We start from the raw sequence: 8,359 nt of genomic DNA, 5'->3' as shown, positions 1-8,359 counted from the left end.
CTCTCTCTCTCTCTCTCTCTCTCTCTCTCTCTCTCTCTCTCTCTCTCCCTGTATCCTTTTATTACAATGAGAAGTTGTCAGATACCATTTCAGTTCACACTGAACAGCAATACCCATAACTCATCACCTAGGCCCTGCTGAGATGAGTGTTGTATGCCCCAGGGGGTTACCATGGGTTTTGCTCAACTGTAGAAGGTCCTAAATACTGTGCTGATATATCACTTCTGACCAGAACCCAAGAGACTTGAGACCCTACTTCTCCTTTGTAGGAAAAATAAAATGATCATGTGTGCCCTTCTAGAATTCTTAGCTCTTTTCTCTTAATGGATACACAACACCAACACTCTAACAGTGAATTACGCAGCTTTATCTAATATTATCTAGTGTCTATCTTAAAAATAATGTATCATTTAATAAAGCTTTTAAGTATTTTACCTACAAGAGAAGATGAGAATAGTAGATGTCAACATAATTAACTATTTGTCAGAAAGACACTACGCAGAAGTCAGTTTGAGATTTGTGTCACAATGGAAATAATGAACTAATGATGTTTTGAGTTGCGCTCGTGTGTGTGTGTGTGTGTGTGTGTGTGTGTGTGTATGTATGTATGTATATATGTATGTATGTTTTTTAACTGACTGAACCTAATTAGTTCTGCCCATATGAATATAGGTATGAGGTCACCCACTTGGGCATGTGCAGCCTACCAATAGTCACATCTTAGAAGAGGAATGAATCTCCCTTCCCAAACAGCCATCAACTGCCAATAGCTCCTCGGGTCAGGGAGTGGCTACTGAGACCCCCTACCCCATCCACGCTGGAACTTTTAACTGGTGTGGGTTTATGTGTGGAACAGCCATATCCAGAGATAGCATTTATTTCATGGCTGTCTTAGAAATAGACCTCACTGTGTAGCCCAAGCTGGCCTTTAACTCTTAATCCTCTTCTCTCATTCTCCCAAGTGCTATGATTGTATACAAAGAGGTGTGTGCTCCCATGCCTTTCTTAAGTTTGCTAGTAGAGAGGTTGGTTTACATTTGAGATTTAAGTAGTGAAGTGTGTTATAGATTCAGTAATTTTTTCCTCTGACTTTTAGCCTAGCTCAATTTTAGTTCTCCAATGTTCAGTTTTGATAGTCCCTTCTCTGCAGGGTGAAGGGATGAGATGAATGTTCAAGAGCCCCTAAGAAATGCATAAAGCCATCAGACAGTTAAGATCCACAGACCACACCCATATTTCTCTATACCACCACTGAATCCTAGTGCCTCAAAACCTATGAACAACACAGTCCTTGACCTTAGGGAATCTCACATGTTTAGTCAAAAGAAGGGCTGTTTAAAAGTAGAAAATGGGGCTGGAAAGATGGCTCAGTGGTTAAGAGCACTGGCTGCTCTTCCAGAGGTCCTGAGTTCAATTACCAGCAACCTCATGGTGACTCACAACCATCTGGAAAGGGATCTGAAGCCCTCTTCTAGCACAAAAGTGTACACACAGATAGAGCACTTGTACATAAAATAAGTCTTTTTAAAAATCAGACAAAATGCAATTTATTGTAATGTACAAGTAGGGATATGAACACCATTATAAAAATCACTGATTAGAAATAATTGTGAACTGAAATGAGCTTAAGATATAATGAATTGACAATGATTTTTCTTTTTTTTTTTGTTTTTTTTTTAATTGGATGATTTATTTACATTTCCTATGTTGTCCCCTTACCCCATCCCCCACCACCCCCCAGGAACCCCCCGACCCCTCGCCCCTCCTCCTTCTTCTCTGTGGATGTAACCTCTATCTACACCCCCCCACTCCCACCTCCCCACCCTCAAAATTCCCACCCCCTGGGGCATCCAGCCTTCATGAGGTCAAGGTTCTCTTCTTCCACCTATGCCCAGCAGGGCCCTCCACTTTTACATATTCAGCTGAAGCCCTGGATCCCCCCCTAAGTGCTCCCAGGCTGGTGGTTTAGACCCTGGGAGCTGTGGTTGGTTGGTATTGTTGCTCTCCTCATGGTGCCACAAACCCTTTCAGCTCCTTCAGTCTTCACTCTAACTCCTCTATTGAGAACCCCATGATCAGTTCAATGGCTAGTTGTGAGCATCTGCCTCTGAATATGTCTGACTCTTGAAGGCCTCTGAGGAGATATCCATATCAGGCTCTTATCAGCATGCACTTCCTGTCTTCCACATCAGCATCTACCTTTGGTGATTGCACATGGGATAGATACTCAGGTGGGGTGGTCTTGAGACGGCCCCTCCTTCAGTTTCTGTCCCTCACTTTGTCTCCATATTTGCTCCCTTGAGTATTTTGTTGCTCCTTCTAAGAAGGACCGAATCACCCTCACTTGGTCTTCCTTCTTTATGGACTTCATGTGGCCTGTGAGTTGCATCTTGGGCATTTCAAGGTTCTAGGCTAATATCCAATAATCAGTGAGTGAATACCATGTGTCTTCTTTTGATATTGGCTTACCTCACTCAGGATGATAATTTCTAGTTCCATCCATTTACCAAGGAACCTCTCGAATTCATTGTTTTTAATAGCTGAGTAATACTCCATTGTGTAAATATACCACATTTTTTGAATCCATTCCTCAGTTGAAGGACATCTGGGTTCTTTCCAGCTCCTGGCTATTATAAATAAGGCTGCTATGAACATAGTTGAGCATATGTCCTTGTTATATGTTCGAGCATCTTCTGGGTATATGCCTAGGAGTGGTATAGCTGGATCCTCGGGTAATGCTATGTCCAATTTTCTGAGGAACCGCCAGACTGATTTCCAAAGTGGTTGCACCATCTTGCAGTCCCACCAACAATGGAGGAGTGTTCCTCTTTCTCCACACCCTCGCCAGCATCTACTATCACCTGAGTTTTTAATCTTAGCCATTCTGACTGGTGTGAGATGGAATCTCAGGGTTGTTTTGATTTGCATTTCCCTGACGACTAAGGATGCTGAACATTTCTTTAGATGCTTCTCGGCCATTCGAGTTTCTTCCGTTGAAAATTCTTTGTTAAGCTCTATACCCCATTTTTTAATAGGGTAATTTGGTTGTCTGGAGTCTAATTTCTTGAGTTCTTTGTATATATTGGATATTAGCCCTCTATCAGATGAAGGATTGGTAAAGATCTTTTCCCAATTTGTTGGTTGTCGTTTTGTCCCATTGACAGTGTCCTTTGCCTTACAGAAACTTTGCAATTTTATGAAGTCCCATTTGTCAATTCTCGATCTTAGAGCATATGCCAGACAATGATTTTTCTAAATAAACAAATTATTATCCAAATAAGAAATGCTAATACATTTGTTGGAAATTAAGTTAATCCGGCAGAATATTTTTAAATGATATGCAAGATTTCAAAAACTTAATCAAGCTGATCTGACAAATGCACATACAGCAATTAACTCAACAACTGTACACTTCTGGTCCTTTTAAACACAAATTAAGTGGCAGTTTGGGAGGCTATACATGCAAAATTTGGAGAGTGACCAAGTCTAGTTCCCTATAGTACAGCTTACTAGTTGTATTAGTTACAAAACAAGTCTTTAAAAAAAAGAAGTAGAAAATGGTTGCTGGGAATTTGTTGTAATCATAATGTAGAGACTTTGCTGTCCAAAGACATCCTGGGAACAGGTTATCTTCTTCACAAAGACTTGAGTTAGGAGGAAGGTAGATAGGAGACCAGCTCTCCTTCAGTCTCTTCTCTGCAGAGTAGTTGCCACACTAGGTATGACATGCCTCTACCATTACCAGTTACCACCAGCTCTAAATCATTCATGTATGACTGCTCTGTGGCAAACTGCCTCTGTGGAATTTTAATGAACATCCCCATTTCCACCCTGCACCTCCCCTCCTGTCTCTCTGTGACACTGGCCACTCTTCTCTATTCCCACATTTACTCTTCTTCCTATGCCCACACCTGTGTCTTTCCACTTATATATCCATCCCAGACATCTGTCTTGAGCTTCTCCATCCAAGCATAAATTCAGTAAAGTCTGCTTCTACATCACCTCCAAGTTTGGGGGTCTTGTGCTCAGGGCCAGACAAGGAAGCAGCCTGTCTTAGTTAAGTTTTTACTGCTGTGAATAGACAAGACAATTCTTATAAGAACAACATTTAATTGGGTCCTGATTACAGTTTAATCCATTATCATCGGACAGGAACATGACAATGTCCAGGCAGGCAAGGTGCAGGAGGAGCTGAGAGTTCTATGGCTTCACCTGAAGGCTCCAAGCAGAATAACTGTCTTCTGGGCAGCTAAGGTAAGGGTCTTAAAGCCCACGCTCCCCACACACCTACTTCAACTTTCTAATAGTGCCACTCTCTGGGCCAAGCATATAAAATCCATGATGACACAGCCTGTTTGGGTCCTTTGATTTGATTTAACTTGATTTAACATTTAAATGAATTCTTGTCTTAAATGATGTTTTCTCAGCCTTTCATCATCTGTGTGTTCCTTATACAATTCATTCTCCTGAAGCAAAGAGAAGCTGTAAATTAGCTATAACAGAGCATCAAAGGCAGAGAATAGAAGGATTGCAAGGTGACAATGGGAAAAGTGGGTAGCTTTCTGGTCATGTGTCACTGTATCTCGTGCTCCTGGAGAAAACACATAGACATTTAGCTAAGAGGATCTGAAGTAAAAAGACTGGGCATTGATTCACTGGCAAGCATTTACATTCTGTCTTAAGTATTTGAATCCCCATGAATGTTCTGAATGTAAATTATACTTATAAAAACCACAACGAAAAACTCAAGTCAAAGAATGCCTACTTTATTCTGAGACCCCAAATGAACTCTACGCCTCTTCATATCACCATTACCTAAATATGGATTATCTAGATAGAATATTTTAATCCTCATCTTTGAAATAAATTTGCTAATCTGGATAACAATAAAGTTGGCATTCGATATTGAAAAATTTTATGTATTTTTCTTAAAATTATGAAGAGGGAGAATGCAAAATACCCTATAGCAAAAACAAAATGAGTCAATAAACAAGCCAGAGGAGTAGAGTCATCAAATTATTAATAAATAAGGGAAGAAATCTCTCTTTTCTAATCTAATTAGTTAATAGTGGTTGTCCTTTTTTAAGGTGTCAAAATGTAATTGGGAGTCACCTCTCTAGGAGATTGAATCCTCAAGTTAAGTGTCATAGGTAATCAATGACTTTGACACACTAATGGTGTAAAAGACCTCCCAATCCCCACTTCCTTCACTTAACTGGTCACTTTGAATTAATCATCACTATCATCATCCTTTAAAATTTAAAAATATTTCCAAACACATTATTCTGTTTAAAGCCTTTGGTCCTGTGAATTGAACATCTTTGAAGCAGCAGCATTTTAAACAGATGTCTAGACAGAAGACCTGCAAGGAGAATAAGCAAGTCTTAGAAGACAACCCCTGATTTCCTCAAATTCTCTCCTTAGAGTGCCTTTCTACTTTGACCTTGAGCTCCATTCTGACAGTTTGATCAAATAATTTAAGCGAACAAACCTGATTTATGGTGAACACCTGGGTGTCTTTCTCCCTTGGCTGATTTAATCTGTTTTCTTTTGCTGTAATAAACCATAACCATGAGTAGAATAGTTTTTTCTCAGTCCTGTGAGCTCTTTTAGTAGATCATTAAACCTAAGGGTGGTTAGGGGGACAAACATCCTCAATCCCCTGTTGCTACCCTAAGAAACTCAGTGGTGTTAAACAAGCCTGTTAGCATTAAACAGCACAGACTTACTCTCTTGCAGTTCTCAAGGTCAGAAATCAAAAAGAGGCTAGAGGAAGCTGCATTCCCTCTGAGGGTTCAAAGAAAAAGCCAGCTACTCCATTGCCTCTTGAAGCTTCCAGTAGATGTCTGTATTCAAATCTAGCAGTTACTACTACCCTCCTCTTTGATTCTCTGTATCACCCACTGGTCGTTACATTAGTGAATAACTTCCTTCTGATGCTTCTGCTTTACCCCTGTTCTATAAGGATCCCAGTGATCACATTGGAGTAATCTAGATAATACAAAATATTGTCCCCAACTCAAAAATCCTCTGCTTGCAAACTCTGCCTTACCATTCAGTGTAATAGTTTCCCAAGTTCCAGTAATCAGGACATAGATTTACCTGGGGAGTAGGAAGGGGCATGATTCAGCCTGGTCAATAGCCTCTCACCCCACAAGGCCAGGATCACGGGACATCTTTTCATTCACTTCCTGGATAACTTTAGAACATACCTAACCTTCCTCCCATAAGCTCACTCAGATACCTCTTAGCTTTCCCAGGGATAACCTTCATACTTCCACCTCCAATGCCTACCCTTGAAAGAGGGAACATATTGAACGTGGAAAGGCGTCCTGTCTCTAAGACACTGTGGCTGGTATCTCTTAGAGACTGTGGACTCCTTACTCTGAATAGTTTTAGAAGCAGCAGCATTTAAAGCTGTTATCCCCAAACTGAAATCCTAGAGAGGACCACCGCTATGGAGATCACTTAGCAAATCTGTTACGTTAGACATTCGTAACCACACCCTAATCCACAAAATTATATAATTTTTTTCATGAGGCTTGAGGTTCTTTGCTTAAGGGAAAAATGTTGGTTTTAGGAAGAAAAGAAAAATGCCTTTTCCTTTCCGCCCCCTGAAATTATTATTATTTAACTTCCACCTTTATCATCCTCATAAAAAGGTCAATTTCTATAAACACCCCAAAACCTCAGTCAAACAGAAAACTATAACCAAACACCATTACCATCATTTACTATCGTTATTCATGCCAGATACTCCCAAATTATTATTTCTTTTGAAAGTCATTCTTCCTCAAAGCACTATGAGATATGTACTTATTCTTCCAATAAACTGCATAAGAATAGTTCTAAAATGTCCAACTCTGGCACAGCTGGAGAGAGTTCAGGATGCCTTCATACCAAGGCCAGCAATCACTGACTGATGTAATGTATCTGGAATGAAGATAGGTTTGTGTGCAGATAAAAAGAGCCAACTAGTTGGAGGGCTGTGAGCCTAATTAATCACTGCCTGGGCACATTGGAAAAGGCCAAAATACACAGTCTCCTAATTGCCCTCATTTGTCTAGTTATTAATCTGAATTGCAGCAAAAGAAACTTGGGGGTCATGATTTTGCCATCCAGAGCCCTGGAGGACAATCAGTCTTTTGGGGAAAGGGCTGATGAAGTTTTGAGCCTTTTGGAGTTAGTTCCCTGTAACCCACTCAGAGCACAATTGATTGAATGTTTTGGGTCATTTAAACTGTGCAGCTGGGTCACCACATGCTTAATCCTGGAGAAAGAGAAGTAAAGTTGGCCCCAAGTGCACATGGCTCACAGCCAAGTTTTGAGCTGTTCAAGGAATAGCCATGATCTAATGCCAAAGTTAAGGCACACAAACAAAATTGGTATATGCTTCTTTGATTTGTTCTCTTTTCTATAGGAGGTGGGCAAGGTTTGCTATAGCATTCAGTTTTCCTTTTGTGGGTGACCTTCTCATCCCACAATTCCTGTGAGGTGACCCCACCTCCAAATTAGCAGGTCAGGCCATCCCTTGTATAATTTGGGCCTGTTTAAAAATATAACAAAATTGTGCTTGTCAGTGTACAAGGCTTTGCCACAGGGAAAAAGGTTTGTGAATTGAAAGGCTTGCCTTCAGAATTTTCAAAACGATGGCAAATTTAGCCAAATTGGGCAAAAGTGAATCAGGTTTCACAAATTTAAGAATGTTTACGTAAATCTTTAGAACATATGTTGCCACAGCTGTGTTTAGCATAAAATTATGATGAAAATAATTCTAATGAAAATGATGGCATATTTATATAATGCCTGCCATGCACAAGTGCCAAACCTGCTACACCGCTGATCTCATTAGCCTGACTAAGCCCCTTTGAGCTACAACATAAATATTAGTTCCAATTTGCAGATGAGGAAAGTGGGCCGTGGTTAAGGTTGTTCGCAGCTAAGTAGGTTAGGTTGTTACCGGTTTGACTCTCCCACCTATACAGTACACCATACTCTGAGAGACTCTGCAGGAGGATCCCTTTCTGCATACTCCTAGCATGGACTTCCCTGAGGCTAGGATGGGAGAAGGAAGAACAGAAGAAGGTCTTCCTACGGCCTTCACTCAGTCTTCCATCTAAGAAGAGTCCATCTTTTCAAAGTATGCAAGTGAGCATGAAAATTGAGAGAATGGCAGAAGTATTGGCATTTCCTCTAGGCCCTACCCCACAGTTACCTGGCAACAGCCAGGTGCACCTGACTCACTATAAAAGGTGCTACTTGCCTCTTCTCTCTCTTCCCATTCCCCTGCCCCTCTATGTCCATAACCTCTACTCTCTCTCTCTCTCTCTCTCTCTCTCTCTCTCTCTCTCTCTCTCTC

This window comes from Grammomys surdaster, unplaced genomic scaffold (assembly GCF_004785775.1).
Source record: "Grammomys surdaster isolate TR1022 unplaced genomic scaffold, NIH_TR_1.0 125834, whole genome shotgun sequence".
NCBI classification, from domain to species: domain Eukaryota; kingdom Metazoa; phylum Chordata; class Mammalia; order Rodentia; family Muridae; genus Grammomys; species Grammomys surdaster.
This window is presented reverse-complemented; position numbering follows the sequence as displayed.